General features: G+C 47.8%; 1 pseudogene; it reads right to left on the bottom strand.

The window, feature by feature from the left end:
- Positions 1 to 2566: 2566 nt before the first annotated feature.
- Positions 2567 to 6029, bottom strand: LOC120548866 (annotated as a pseudogene).
- Positions 6030 to 15987: the final 9958 nt, after the last annotated feature.

The raw sequence follows: 15987 nt of genomic DNA, 5'->3' as shown, positions 1-15987 counted from the left end.
GACATTGTGCTCCTGAAGAATAGTCAAGCTGCACGTAACGTGTGGCCTATGGCAAGGATCACAGCTGTCTTCCCTGGGAGAGACGGCAAAGTAAGGAAGGTGGAACTCAAGACATCGGACCAAGGTTCTGTGAAGGTGTTCTTGAGACCAGTGTCAGAAGTTGTTCTTCTTCTGCCCAAAGACTGAAGGTTCAGAGACCTTTGATAGTTAATAGTGACCTTTACGGTCAGACGGGGAGTGTTTTGCCCTTCAGGCATTTAAGTTGAATTTTTATGCATTTAACTTGGCATACTTTCAGTTTCATGCAGACTCTTATTTTGACATTTGTTTACTGAGCTAAAACAGGAAGTAGTTCATGCAGACTCTTATTTTGACGTTTGTTTACTGCGCTAAACCGGAAGTAGGAAACCACGTTAGAATTCACCATGTTAGAAAACGCATTAGAAATGCAGACAGTCATTGCGCCAGAGAAAATGCATCATGTCTGTATGTATATAATCCTTGTTCTGACTAAGTTAACTTTGAAGCATATTGATTTTTTGCTGTAAAAGTAATGTTCATGTAAGCTAGGTGGCTTAGCTAATTATAGTATTTTGCTGTTTGTTTCCTAGTTTCACTCTCTCGTCTCTCATCACTCATCACTCATCTCATGTGTATGGATTCAGCACAATATGAAGAAAATAAATCTGCATAAAAAGAAACTCAGGATTTCTTCATGTTCATGAATAGAGAGAGTTTAGCTCACTGTTTAGTTGGAGTTGCTACACCTCAGCGAGAACAGTACATTTAGTTTTCTTGTCTTTTATTTAGGTACTCCATTCTCAATCAATCTGAGAAACACCGCTTGAACCCTGGATAATCGCTGAGAAGTCTGGTCGTATACTTGGAGCCCACTGCACATGTATGGCTGGCCTTGGAGAGACATGCACACATGTTGCTGCATTATTGTTTCTCATTGAAGAAACAGTGAAGTTGAGGGACTCAAAGACAATGACGCAAGAAAAGGCATATTTGCTGTTGCCTACTGCACTGTCAAAGGTGGAATACAGGGAATGCCGGAAGATTGACTTCACTGTAACAAAGAGATCTCAAGTAAAAGAGTTGGCAAGATGAATTATGCTGCTCATGGACAGTCACTTAAGGAACAAAGTGCTAGTGATTTTTCTACTGATACAGTTAGGAAAACACAACAGCCAACCAGTGATGAACTGTCATCATTATTCAGTGCTCTTAGCGCAACTGGATCAAAGTCTGCTATTTTGTCCCTTATTGAGCCTTACTCTGACAGTTTTGTCCCTAAAGTGATTGGAGAAAACTTCCCTCCTGTGTTGACTGAATTGCTAAAGGATGAAGCAGTTCACATGGACTATAGTGATCTATTGTTCATGTGCAAAGATGTTGACATTTCAGTATCAGAGGAGCAAGCAAAGGCAGTTGAGGCCGCTACAAGGGATCAAGCTTCCTCTAAACTGTGGTTTCGATTTCGTGCTGGTCGAATTACAGCATCTAAAATGAAAACTGCATGTTGCACTGATCCAAAACAACCATCACAGAGCTTTATCAAAAGTGTGTGCTATCCTGAGTCATACAAATTCACATCAAAAGCCACTACCTGGGGATTTAATCATGAGAAATCTGCACGTGACATGTTTCTAGATGTACATAAGGAATCTCATGAAAATGTGAAAGTACACGACACAGGTTTCTTCATAAATCCAAGTGTGCCATTCTTGGGTGCTTCTCCCGATGGCTTTGTTTCTTGTGATTGTTGTGGTGTCAGTGTAATTGAAGTGAAATGTCCATTCTGTGTGAAAAGTGACAAGTTAGACAGTGACACGTTTACAAGCTGTCAATTTTCGGGTTATGGTCGGGTTAAGGTCACTATTCGGGTTTCTGAAACATTCGGAAAAACCCGTTTACATGCGTGAGCAGAGAGAGTTACTCCTGTATACATGGCATTTGTAATCAAATGGCAATATCCCGACGTAAACGGCGAAGCACGGTTAGTGTCTGGACGTAGCCAACGGGCAACCTTAAGACGCAATAACTTTAGGTTACTTAACGTAACCCCGGTTCTTTGATAACAGAGTGAGGTGTTTCACTATGGGAATCGCCTCGGCGTGACCAACTAAGGAAGCTCCAATGACACCACGTCTGTCCATGACAGACAGGTCGAACTGTGCTAGGGCCACGCCCCCTCATATAATCACAGTCGACCGGCTCCTTGCAAATCATTCCAGATAGGTTTCTTTCCGTGTCTATGCAAGGAGGGGCGTGTTGGTGAAACACCTCACTCTGTTATCAAAGAACCGGGGTTACGTTAAGTAACCTAAAGTTCTTTTCTAACTTCGTTCGGTGTTTCACTATGGGAGATATAGACCACTCCCGGATTGCCTGAGATCTCCCGAAGCCAAATAAAATTGAACCGAGAGTCACCCTAAACCCGGCGCCCGCGTAGCACAGCCTGTGCCCAGGACGGTCCGGAAACATCGAAACCTGTAAAACCTCACAAAAGTGTGAGGTGTAGCCCAGCTTCGCTGCACAAATTTCCTTCACTGACACACCCCTAAAAAGGGCCCATGAAGCCGCGGGGGCCCCTTGTGGAATGAGCTCTCAGACCCTGTGGGGCCCGTAAACCTTACACTCATAGGCCAACGATATGGCCTCCACAATCCAGTGGGACAGCCTCTGGCGGGACAATGGCTTACCCTTGTGGGGAGAGTAGCCCAAGACACGAACAGCTGATCCGCCTTTTCTGAACCCAGCCGTCCGGCCTCACATATGTGCAGAGCCGGACAGGGCACAGCATGTGAAGTCTTTGCTCCTCTCCTGAGGAGAAAGGACGCCGGGTGGAAGGCCAAGAGCTCCACTGAGGGACACCTGTAGGCTGACTCCACCACCTTAGGCACAAATGCTGGGTTGGGCCGCAAACAGACTTTGGAGAGCCCTGGGGCAAACTGTAGACAGGTAGGCTGAACCGACCAAGCCTGCAAAGTCACTTACTACGCTTTGCAGTGGTTAAAGCCAAGAGCAAAACCGTTTTAAGAGACACAAACTTCATCCCCACTGCCTCCATGGGGCTCGAATGGGTGATGAGAGAGGCGTCCAACACCGACCGACAAATCCCACAGAGGAACCAGGGGACGCGGAAACTGGGAGCTTGCGGCGTGCCCCTTTCATGAAGCGACAAACCAAGGGATGTTGCCCTGCCGGCTTATCCCCAAAACCCACGTGGCAAGCTGAAACAGCAGCCAAGTACACCTTAATTGTGGAGAAAGCTTTTCCTTTATCCATCAGGTACTGCAGGAAACATAGCAGGTCCACCACAGAACACTGGTAAGGGATGGTACCCCTATGTTCGCACCACTCCTCAAAAACCCGCCACTTTCGGCTGTAAAGAAGCGGGTGGACGCGGCTCTTCGCGCTTGAATTTGTATCAATGACCCGTTCTGGCAGGCCTGATGCATTCAGGTTCCACCTCTACGGGCCAAGGCCAGAGCGCGCGCCGGTCTGGGTGAGGGTGGTAGATCTCCCGCCCGCGTGGGAGAGAAGGTCTCGCGAAGGGGAGAGGCCATGGTTCTCCGCCAGGAGCTGCATTATCTCTGCCACCCAATGCTGGGCGGTGACCACCGCGGGCGCGCTACCAGTATTAGCGACAGGCCCTGAACTCTCACCCTCGCCAGGGTGGGGAGATCGAGGGGGGGGAAATGCATAGAGCAGCACGTTTGGCCCCGGGTGGGCTAGAGCATCCACACCCAGCGGTGCATTTTTGTCGCCCGCAGAGAAGAACATTGGACACTGCGTGTTTTCCCGCGAGCAAGAGATCTACCGGCTGCCTGACCGTATCTCTGCCAGATCTGTCCCACCACCTGTGGGTGGAGAGTCCATTCCCCGTACAGAGGGTTTCCCCGTGACAGGAGATCTGCACCCCTGTTTAGAACGCCTGGCACGTGTGACAGCAGTCTCCCGCTGCTCCACAAAAGCACTGTGCGGGCCAACGTGTGCAGCTGCAGAGAGCAAGTGCCGCCCTGGCGGTTGATGTACGCAACCACGGTGGAGTTGTCTGTTTTCACTAACACATGACAACCTTGGAGAAAGTGCAGAAAATGTTTCAGAGCCAGAAACACCGCCATAAAAGCTCCAAGACATTTATGTGAGCCGTGCCGCCAATCTCGGCTCCATGTGCCATTCACTGTTCTCCCCAACAGTGTCGCCCCCCATCCTGACAGGGAAGCGTCCGTTGTCATGGTTACTCTGGATGACACCGCCCCTAGCGGGACGCCCGATGCGAGCGCCGCCGTGTGTCTACATGAGCGGAGGGCTGCTACGCACACCGGAGTTATTTTCACCCTCCGGTTGAGATGACGGCGTGGGCACAGATGTAAAGCTGCAACCCAACGCTGAAAATCCCTCATCATTAACAGCCCTAAATGTACCACAGACACTACTGACGCCATCAGGCCGGGCGAAGCTAGGCACAGTCTGAACAACGCGGCTTTGCTCAGCCGGAAAGAGAGAGACACTGCCCCAGAGACGTCAATCTCCCCTCCGATAGCGTGGCCGCGGTAGGAGAGGGGAGTTTATTTTCAGACCCAAATACTCCGTACATTGCGTGGGTTCCACTCGGCTCTTTGCCCAGTTTATGTTGAACCCCAAATCCGTGAGATGAGTTATCACCGTAGTGGAATCTCTGACTGCCTGCTCCCGGGAGTGGGAGCAGATCGAATGATAGTCTATGTACGAAAATATTCTGATACCGCTGTTCCTTAACGGTGACAGCGCTGCCTCCACACCTGGTGAACACCCTCGGTGCTAACGACAGCCCGAATGGGATGGCTTGGTATTCGTAGGCTCTGCCCCGATACGCAAAACCTCAGAAATTTTCTGTGTGCGGGATATATGGCTATGTGGAAATATGCATCTGAAAGATCTATCGTCACAAACCAATCCCTGGGCGGATTGAACGACAGAGCACTTTGTGTGTTAACATCCTGAACGTGTATTTTCGTAGGTGTCTGTTTAACACACGGAGATCTAAAATCGGGGGTAAGGTTGCCCCTTTTGAATGAGGAAGTAGCGGGAGTAAAACCCCTGATGCGATTCCCTCGCCCCGGCGCCCGCCCTGATGGCCCGTTTGTTCAATAGGGATGTTATTTCGTCCTCTAGGACTTGTGCTGCATCCCCTTCGTCACTGAAACTAACACGCCGTTGAATCTGGGTGGTTTCACAGCAAACTGTAGCCTGTAACCCTGACAAACAGTGGATAAAACCCACGGGTTGAACTGCGCGACGCGCCACACCGGTCCGCTTGAGCAGAGAAGGGGCCCTGGAGCCGCACTGCAGTGACGTCACCTCCCTGGGCTGGAGGGAGCGGTCTGCCCTGGGAGGAGTGTGAGCTCCCTTGCAGGGACCTGGCAGGTCAGTGTTTTGTGTTTTATTTTTATTTTGTTTTGAGGGTAGCATTTGCCCGCCGCCTGCTCTGCGCCGGCAACGCGAATGCAGGCTTTATTTGCCTCTTTGAACATGGTGCTTGGTGACACTGTGAACATGGTGAAAGTGCTTGGTGACACTGGAACACCTTCTGCCCCTGACTCTTCTCCTCTTGGATGAGGAGGGAGAGAAACTGAGAGGGGCCTCCTTGAGAACTGTGAAACACCAGGGGCCCTGAACCACAAACCTCGGGGGCTCTGCTCTACCTCTCCAACCTTCCTCCTCTTTGTAGAAGGGGTGGAGGGGGGAGCGGTTGTTGGTTAAAGGGCGGCCGCTTTTCTTCCCCTCACCGGGGTGGGAGTTGCGGCTCTTGCCGCCACAGCCGCCGAAGGAGTGTTTCCCACGGCTTGGGATTGTCCGACCGAGACTGCTGGCTAGTCTGCTGACCAGCGGCTTTTGGCTTCACTGTGCTTTGCGCCCGCGCTTTGCGGCAAAGCACACCCCTCTGACCCTGCTGGGCGCGGGGTGTGGTGTTTTCGGGGTAGGCAGAGGTCAAAGGCTTCACCCTCTTGTTTCCTGAGGGTGCTGGCCTCTCTCATCTTCTCCAAAGCTGGGCCAAACAGACCTTTGGGGGGGTGGTATGTTTTGCGTCCATAACCTCTGCTTTCTGTGTGTCACTCAGGCCCGACAGGTTCAGCCACAAGGCCCCCTCTCCTCGCGAATTGCGAGCCCCATTACACGGCGCGCCCCGCCAGGACCCCGCGTGAGGAGCGCAGCACCAGGTCGTTGACCACACAGATTTTGTCCCCAGAGGACCGGGTTAGGAAGCCCCTAGAGTCCAGCTGACCGCCCATCTCCTCAAAGATTTTCAGCCTGGTACGCAGCCGCCACAGCGTCTGGCGTTTAGAGAGCACACAGACTGCGCTGCATACCTGTACATCCTCTGAAACATGGAGGCGGTGATGGCGTCCATTTTGTTAGGCAGAGGAATGCTGTGGGAAGCTGAGAGAGAGCGGCGGTTTGGGTGGAGGTGATGAGCCACTGAAGGCTCCACCACTGGGGGTTCGGTCAGCCCCAGTGCCTCCATCCCGTGAATCTCCAGCTTAGAGCAGCCCTTAGTCGGGAGCCTACTCTTAAATGGGCTGGACCAGTACCGGCTCATTTCCTTCATGCAGGCAGGCACCGCCGGCAGAAGCTGTTTCGCAGGCGGCTGGGCAGGTGGGAGCCTCTTGCCGTCGTATAGGTCTCTCTCCTCCCCCTCGGGGTCCTGAGCTGCCGGCCATTGTATTCCCAATTTGGCGGCCCGGCTACACAGACCTCGTACAAGCTGCTGTCCACTGGGGGAGCAGTCGGTGTTCACTAGGAGGCCTTGACTGTGGAATGGGGAATGTGGAGTCCTCCTCCGTCCTCCATCCCATCCATGTCGAGGATATCAGAGATGGCATCACCCTCTGCGTCCTCGCCGCCGGCTTCCACTTCCGAGGAGGTCCTCGAAAAGTGGAGGCATGGCAGAGGACTCCGCGTCCATCATGTCCGCCCAGCTAGGTGTAGCTCGCGGCTGATGGGTACTGCTTGTGGCTTTTGGGGTGGTTCCCACGACAGACATGGGTCATGACTGTTGGCCACGGCGCACCCTCGTTTCTCAGTATCTTCTCCGTCATTGACGCGCAGTGGGCGCAAGGGAGCGGGTCAGCCAGCGCTGCCTGAGCGTGTTTAATGCTCATGCAGGCTATGCACATCGGGTGAGGGTCCCTGCCGAGATGGATGCCCGCATGACGCGGCCACAGGCGGGGATACGCCTCAATAGCCTTCGGCCCGACTTTGGCGGGGGGCCGCTGTCTGAAGACATGGTACTGGAAAGGAAGAAGATCGGCGTAAATAAACAACCTTAGCAGGCGTGTCGTAACACGTTAGCCTGTCGACAAGATTAGCACCGGGGCCCGTAGCCAACGTTATCAGTGTACCGTAAGAGTTGGTCGTGCTAACACGTTAGCTCACTACCGGTACCGGGTTCGGCTAACAAACAAATGCTAACAAAAGAACCCAGGGAGGCTCGAACGCCGCCGTTAGCCAGAGGGTAAATGAGTTACACAGCTAGCGCGATAAACAAATACCGCCGAGCCAAGCCAAAGGTAGTTCGGCCTGTGACGGACACTGCTTCAAGTGTGTAACCACAAGGTAAAACTTCTTGCGAAGTACTTACTCAGCGAATCCAGACTGGGTCGGGAACTGGCGCGGTCACGTAGTCCTTAACGGTCCGCTGTGAACTGTTAGCAGATAACAACCACGCCAGCCCAGAAGCGTGGGGAGGCTTATAGTTTTCTTCACGGGAAGAATGATATTTCAGGGCGGGGGGGGGCGACTTTTGATTTTTATTGGAGGGTGGGGGGGGGGGGCCTAGCACAGTTCGACCTGTCTGTCATGGACAGACGTGGTGTCATTGGAGCTTCCTTAGTTGGTCACGCCGAGGCGATTCCCATAGTGAAACACCGAACGAAGTTAGAAAAAGAACTTTTCGGTCACCTTCTTATAAATCTCACTATCTCGGTACTTTCTGCCGTCAACAAAAGACATTATATTCATGGTTTTCACCACACTAATAAAGAAATTGGTTTCCTCCTCGCGCCAGAAGTGTGGTGCTGTGCCATGTTTATTATATTATTATAATATATAATTATTATTATAACTAATAACAAAAATTGTTTGCATTTCAGAACGTTAGGAAATGGACAGCGGCCGACGCGAACACACACACCTATTAACTAGATAATAAAGCCGTAAAATAGGCTTTCAACTCAGGACAGCGCCACTTCTCAAAAATACAGAGAGGATTGGAGATGAGTAGTTTAACTGGCACGTAACCGCGATCAGCTTCGTGGGAAATTAAGAATCAATTCCACCAACATAACCAATCACACCATGACAGACGCTCCACTCAGCACCAACTGCTATGTTTAATTTTAAATGAATGTAGCCTACTGGTAGTCTGGAACATGTAGGGTGCTCAGTATTTTATTATTATGTATCGGCGAGTGTGTGTGTTTGTGTGTGTGTGACGGCCGGCCAGCGAGGTTGTTAAGCCTGCAAGCGCTTGTGGAGTTTAACTCTGAAAATGCAGCTAACCACAGGTTACTCTTAAAATGGACATGTGTTGTGATACTTAAACAAATAATCCATCAACAGCGAAATAAAAGCCTCTTATTTACGAGAGCGGTCTGAGGGACCTCCAGCTTAGAGCGGGGTCTCTGAGCAGGACTGTCTGAGCGACGAGCTAGCGCCCCGGCAGGCGCTAGCTGGCTGTCGCGTCACTTTTTGGAGCTACTCAATTCCGAAAACTTTGAAACAAATTGTCAATCGGCAACGATTTTCGCAAGACTGCCTATATTCGAAATCTAAAGAGTTAATTTCTCGCCTAAAACGTATTCAGAAGTGAATTTAGTGATGAATAAAATGGCAAAAATTGTTAAAATTGTCCTGTTGTTGGTCTGTCTATGTACCGGAAACCCAATGGTTGAGGCACATGTCCATCCATCCATCCATCCATCTTCGTCCGCTTATCCGGTGTCGGGTCGCGGGGGGAGCAGCTCCAGCAGGGGACCCCAAACTTCCCTTTCCCGAGCAACATTAACCAGCTCCGACTGGGGGATCCCGAGGCGTTCCCAGGCCAGGTTGGAGATATAATCCCTCCACCTAGTCCTGGGTCTTCCCCGAGGCCTCCTCCCAGCTGGACGTGCCTGGAACACCTCCCTAGGGGAGGCGCCCAGGGGCATCCTCACAGGGTGCCCGAACCACCTCAACTGGCTCCTTTCGGCCCAAAGGAGCAGTGGCTCTACTCCGAGCTCCTCACGGATGACTGAGCTTCTCACCCTATCTCTAAGGGAGACGCCAGCCACCCTCCTGAGGAAACCCATTTCGGCGCTTGCACCCTGGATCTCGTTCTTTCGGTCATGACCCAGCCTTCATGACCATAGGTGAGGGTAGGAACGAAAACTGACCGGGTAGATCGAGAGCTTTGCCTTCTGGCTCAGCTCTCTTTTCGTCAGCGGTGCGATAGATGGAATGTAATACCGCACCCGCTGCGCCGATTCTCCGACCAATCTCCCGCTCCATTGTCCCCTCACTCGCGAACAAAACCCCAAGGTACTTGAACTCCTTCACTTGGGGTAAGGACTCATTCCCTACCTGGAGAAGGCATTCCATCGGTTTCCTGCTGAGAACCATGGCCTCCGATTTAGAGGTGCTGATCCTCATCCCAACCGCTTCACACTCGGCTGCGAACCGATCCAGTGAGTGCTGAAGGTCGCAGGCCGATGATGCCATCAGCATGAGGCACATGTGCATCACTTAAAAGTGTCCCCTGGAAACACTTCCGTTGTGGTGTGGGCTATTTGCATGTGTTGTCTTATTAGTGCGTGCTGTGGTTTATTTGCACGTGTTGTCTTATTAGGGTGTGCTGTCTTATTTGCACGTGTTGTCTTATTAGTGCGTGTTGTCTTATTAGTGCGTGTTGTCTTATTAGTGTGTGCTGTGGTTTATTTGCACGTGTTGTCTTATTTGCACGTGTTGTCTTATTTGCACGTGTTGTCTTATTAGTGCGTGTTGTCTTATTTGCACGTGTTGTCTTATTAGTGCTGTGTTGGCGGTTTATTTGCGATGTTGTCTTATTTGCACGTGTTGTCTTATTGTAGTGCATGTTGTCTTATTGCGTGTTATTGTTGTTTATTTGACGTGTTGTCTTATTTGCGCACGCGTGTTGTCTTATTAGTGCGTGCTGTTGTTTATGATGATGTTGCTTATTATTATGGCTGTGGTTTATTTGCGAATTCTATTTGATCAAAGGATTTGTTCTGGGGTATGATATTCCAGAAAAGCAAGAACATTTTCGACACAGCCATTATGCCAGAGTTAGTTGGCAAGTTTTATACAAGGCTTTCATCTACCATAGCCACTGTGTTCTCACAACCTGGAATATTTGCCTCAGCGGAATCACATGGCTCTGACTGTGCTGCAAGTGCCAGTGGCCAAGAAAAAACCTGGTGTTTATGTGGCCAGGGTGAGTTTGGAAAAATGATTCTACGTGACAATGCAAAATGTCATATTAAGTGGTTTCACTACTCGTGCATTAATGTTAAGATTGCACCAAAGGGAAAATGGTATTGCCCACAGTGCCGAAAGCTACCTCAGTCTCTGCCAAAAAAAGGAAAGAAACCTCCAAAGTAATAAAACAAAAAATTTAAACTTTTTGTTGGCTGCTGTGAAGTTTTGCACTTCAGGCACTTTGTTTTAATGTAGGTGAAATTATATTTCATTCATTTAGAATTGTGCACCTTTTTTGAAAATGTGATGTGAATGTTCTTTAAATATTTTTGGCATTTGATTTCAAGTTGGTGAGAATTTTGTAAAGCTATTCTGACAAAAAAAAGTTATACATACAAAATTGTGTTTACAGTTAGTTGTTGGGGACCAAGAAGCTGGTTAACCCTGATTTAACCAAAAAGGCCTCAGATTGAGCTGACCAGAGAGACGACGGACACAGGTAAGGCAAGACAAAGGATCTTGGCCTACATGTGAATCCCAAAGCAAGTTTCACCAAACTCCTACAGGCTGCCACTTTGGGAGTCCCCAAAATGGAGGGCAAGGCAGACTGGTGGTGAGACAAAGAACTGCTTCACACCTGTGATAAGGTTGCGCTTTTCCCATTGGCTGTCGGGTCTTTGAATGCACCACCCCGCCACTAGGAGGTGGAGGGAGGATAAAAGCTGTTGGCGCTTGTGCTTCTTCGCTTTTCCACGGTGACCCAGGTTACTACAGGAAGCACACTAGTCCGGGCTAGCTAGCCAGCATCACCTCGCTGGTCGAGTTGGAGCTGGGACAATTTTATATCTTTCTGATATACAAAGGGGATCCGAGGAAATACTGGCCGAGTATTCCCTCTATCTGCAGCGGGTTTAATCAGCCTGGATTCAAGAAAGGGACTACGTCCGTTCTTCTTGTCTCGTCGACCTGGATCGCGTGTTCGTTCACTGCTCTGGACGAAACGGATCGTTAAACTCTGGCAAGAGATTTAACTGACAAACAACGCACACCGTAAGGCTTTACACAGTTCTGGGCAGATGTTAGAACTAGTGTGTTTGTTTTGTTTATTAATGAGCAAAGGGTTCGCTACCGCTTGTTGCCATTAATGTGATCTGTGATTGTAATCATGTATTGGCCCATATCTGGTTATTAATCTGTTTCTGTGAATGTATAAATTGATCACTATACTATTTAATTATGTTGTGTTAAGTAGCTGGGTTAAAACTGTAAATGCTACCGGCTAAATCACTCCTTTCACGGAGTTTAGTTACTGTCTGCGAGACAATCGCGGAAATCAGCTGTTAGCCACTGAGCTGGCCGTTATCGATAACTAAGATCAGAGGGCCTCTCTACACTTCTTCTCTACTCTTCTTTTACTGATTATATACACATATCCACCGCGACACTAGCGCCACGTAGCTCCGAATCGCACGCTGCTAGCTTAAACCACGGTCGGGGTCTATACGTTTGTACGGAGCTAAAACACATGACCGGGGCTGGGTTAAACGTGCGCGTTGCCTAGCAACCCCTCGACCTTTTCAACCCCTCCTCGTGCACCCAGCACCACTACCGCCCTCTTGAGGCTAAATAGTTTTGTGCAGCTCACAGGAGTAGCCGTTTTGGGAGTCGTTTTTATGTTAGAACTACATTTCGACACCGCCCCTCCACTTTCAGTCACCCTTACACACACACACACACACACACACACACACACACACTCACTCTCTCTCACACACACACACACACACACAGACGCGTCCATGACATGCTGCTTTTGTTTTTGCTTTGTTTGGTTGTGATATTGTAAAAGGTATATACGTTTTATTATTGAAGGATTATTGATTGGCTACTGATAATTGTGAGTTGCTGGTGATTGTTTGTGTATTTGTTGTCATAATTGCTGGTCGAACGGGTCGCGCTCGAAATCACCCCTTCCTTTAATTCCTTTTAAAGGATTTTTACAGAAATGAGACTGTTCCACAGTTTGATTATTGGTCCCTGACTTGCAGGGTGGTGCCCCGTTTTGATTGTTTGTCGATTTGATAAAGTTATTAATAACTATATTCATAACTTTATTAAAGGTATAGTGGAGGATTTTCCCGAATTTTAGAAAAGATCCGCCCTCTCCTCTTTTTGAAAAAATGCACACGCGCAGCACTCTACCTGCTCCCGAGACGTAACGCCTATTAAACGTGTGCACGAGAGTGCACTGTTTACAAGTTGCTGTCGGCATGGTTCATACGAGCTACTTTCCAAAAGAAGATTTGCACTTTTTCACAAATTCAGATGTTTACCGTGTCTGTGCGGTGCGTGACTTGTGCCAGGGCTAGCATCGCTAATCATAGCTTACACCAACTTTCACTAGCAGTGATTTTAAATGGATTTCTCCAAATAGCCAAACTTTACCTGTCGAGTAGAAACTTCGCGACTGAGGCATCAGTGGAGAGCCCAACCTGTGCTTTTAGCGCACGCCAGCGTGTGAAACATTCCCAAAACACTCCTGTCTTGTTTCTTTCTTCAGAGGCCTTTCTCTTCTTGTCATACCTTTCGTAGACACTCGTAGCTCACCACACATATACACCTGAAAGTATTCATGCGCAGAAAGCGAAAACTACCCTAGGGACGAGCACGTACGACGGCCTTACGTAAACATAGCGCCAGAATGATTGACAACTAGGAGGACCAATAGTCTTGATGATCCACCCGGAAAAAGAAAATCCTCCACAATACCTTTAATATTGATAAAACATATTTGATAATTTGCCAATGATCAAATCTGTACCCTACTGGTATCCTACATAGTGTATTGCACTATAGTATAATTTATAGTAGTGTATAGTTTATAAGTGTTCTAATAAGTGTGTTTTTCCTTTTAATAAATCTGTGATCTGATGATAGTGATATTCTGTGTGTTCTCTTCCACAACAATACAATAACAATGAATTAATGACTGTAAATTAACAATCCTTTCTAGAAAATTTTAGGCTATACAGACACAGTCCAGACATGGATTAATTTATATTTTTATTGCCAAACTGCATATAAAAACACACTTTAGTCAAAATCAACTACTGATGGACAAAGGCTCACCAGAGCACAACAGACAAGTCCAATCTTATCTATGGTACAATAACCATCACTATCTTTGCACATCAAGAAATCAATGGGCAATATCCCCCATAATATATAGTTTTGACACAAACAATAATCACACGCTCAACATGAATCCTGACGTGGGCAATTTTCCTCATGGTTTCTAAGTCAACAGGAGCTAACTGCGACTTTCCACAAGTGAAGGCTGGAATTTGTACATGAGCCATTCTACAACCTAAAGTGGCCTGAATATTGAAGCCACGGTCAGCAAGAACTAGATCACCAGGAAGTATGTTGTCTAACAAGCCACAGTTTTCAATTATGTATTTGTCACTTACTCTTCCTCCCCATGCATTTGAAATGTAGGAGACTGTGCCCTGGGGTGTAATACCAATCAAGAATTTAACTGTGTTATGGTGCTTGTAGGAAGACCATGTTTCTGCTCTATAAATATAATAACAGCACATTTTTTTCCCAAAATGTTTCCTGAATTGCATTTGCATGGTTTTTTGCAACTGTTCTCTTTCTGGCCATATTATAAGTGGCTTCATGCGAATAAACATGACATCAATGACATCAGTGATTATCCTTGAAGCAGTGGCGATTGACACGTTGAATGCATATGACAGTAAGGTTGTGGAAACATTTGGCCTAAGACGCATCAATGTCAGCATCAACTCTTAAACTTGTCAAGTGACTTCTTCACAGGGTGGTGGGGACTAAGGAATGTGAAGAGTACTAACAGTATCTGGTATGTAGGTAGGCCAGTGAAAAATAAAACCTTTTCATCCTTATCAACAAAGGCACTTTGGTCATAGGAAGTGGACAAATGTGCAACATCAGAGCTCAACTGAATGTTTTCAGTTCTAAGATTTTGAAGTTCAGCGGTCATAGCCTCAATGACATCACCAGTCAATTCAGTTTGAGTCCCTGTGAAGCCAAAATGATCACTGACATAATCACTAGTGGTGGGGTCATCAGTCTCAGCAGCATCTGCTGCAGCAGCACTAGAAGCAACAGCAGCTTCAGCCTTCAGTCTCTGCTGGGTTAGATTCATGCGACGCTTGTAGCGTGAGTTCCCTGTTTCTTAGGTTGACTGAGGTGAACCTCCTTGCTGACCTGTGAGTCCAACAGATGGCACCCAATCTGGGTCATCCTTTTGGTAAAGGTCAGACTTTCTACCTGGAATACAATGAGAAATACAGCACATTTTAGCTCGACGCGAGGAGGAATAAATCATGTTTTCAACACACCACGGGAGGTAAAGGATTTCATCAATTATCTCGGTGAATAGTCTACAACTACACACTTTCACTTTCAGTACTAATATGCATCTATAACCTACAGCATGTTTGTACACTCTGTGTAGCTCATTTACAATTGTTATGATCATTACTATGGTATAATTGTTATTGGTATGGGGGACCTGCGCGCGCGTGCGCTGGGAAGGAACACACCTCTCGAAGATCACAGGCCCAACTTGTGGGGGGAAGTTAGGCTCCCCAGGAGGAGCATGCTTTTGGTTTGTCTATGTTTTCACATTTGTGTGGGTTTTTGTTTCATGCCCTCTCTCGTTCTTTGGAGAGTGGCGGGTTCATAGCGACAGGGGTTTTGGGGTGGGATGGATCTCTCTCAGCACTTTAATTTCACTTTTTGGTCGGTCAGCTGCACAGTAGGTTGTTTCTTCACTCTGCATCTTGTCACAGTACTAGCCTCTATTAGTTATCATGAATAGTATGCATGTGATCAGCTGGAATGTAAATGGGCTGAATGGTCAAATTAAGCGCGCAGCCTGCTTAGACCTCTTGCGCAGACAACATGTGGATGTTGCTTTTATACAGGAGTCCCACTTAAGAACTATAGATGTTCGCCGATTTTCCAACAAGCACTGTTATACGGCCGCCTCAGCATCACTAGACACGAAAACTAGGGGGGCACTAGTAGTACTGAGACGTAACCTCTCAATAACTATACTTGAACAATTTGGTAGTGAGCATGGTAGGATTTCTTATATTAAGACTATTATATCTGGACGCAAATTTGCTTTTATTTCAGTTGATGCCCCGCCCCAATATGAGCCAGAGTTCTTTCACAACTTAACAGAAGCCTTATTGCACCTTCAGGACTTCTCGCTCATACTTGGTGTGGACATGAACTGTAATATAAATGTGATATTAGACAAATCTGCTCAGCATTCCACGGCCACACAGCTACAAGTATCAAAAGATTTCAACCCCACATCTAAACAATATACTTTTTATTCAGCAAGACATCAGAGTTTCTCTAGAATAGATTATTATTAACTTCGGCTTCTTCACTTTCTGAAATACACAAGGTTGTCATCAAACCTTGTTCATTATCAGATCATAGCATTGTCGCAGCATGCTT

Source organism: Perca fluviatilis, chromosome 20, assembly GCF_010015445.1.
Source record: "Perca fluviatilis chromosome 20, GENO_Pfluv_1.0, whole genome shotgun sequence".
In the NCBI taxonomy this organism is placed as follows: domain Eukaryota; kingdom Metazoa; phylum Chordata; class Actinopteri; order Perciformes; family Percidae; genus Perca; species Perca fluviatilis.
The sequence above is the reverse complement of the archived record's forward strand: the minus strand, read 5'-3'. Positions and strand labels throughout refer to the sequence as shown.